This window comes from Buceros rhinoceros, unplaced genomic scaffold, assembly GCF_000710305.1.
Source record: "Buceros rhinoceros silvestris isolate BGI_N320 unplaced genomic scaffold, ASM71030v1 scaffold26916, whole genome shotgun sequence".
Taxonomy (NCBI): Eukaryota; Metazoa; Chordata; class Aves; order Bucerotiformes; family Bucerotidae; genus Buceros; species Buceros rhinoceros.
The window spans coordinates 9339-9664 of record NW_010416196.1 but is presented as its reverse complement, the minus strand read 5'-3'; positions in this window follow the sequence as shown (position 1 = coordinate 9664).

Genomic DNA, 326 nt, shown 5'->3' with positions numbered 1-326 from the left:
CCGGTCCCGCCACCCCCCGCCCCGCCGAGTGTGCCGCAGTCCCACCAGGAAGCACTCGCGACACCCCGTCTGACATGTCTATTTACACGAGAAGAACCAGAGACACAGGGCGAGGAGCCAGCACAGCCAGCCGCCAGCACGGGCACTGCCCCTGCGCGCTGCCAGGACGGGGCGGCTGGGTGCACTGCCCAGCCGCTGGCAGGAGGCAGGACCCCTCCCTTGCACCAGGCGAGGGCAGAGCCACTTTGCAGGCATCATATTGTCAGGGGTTGGGAGCAGCAGCAGGTCCCTGGCTGCACAGACAGTCCAGAGATAGGTGGGGGGGC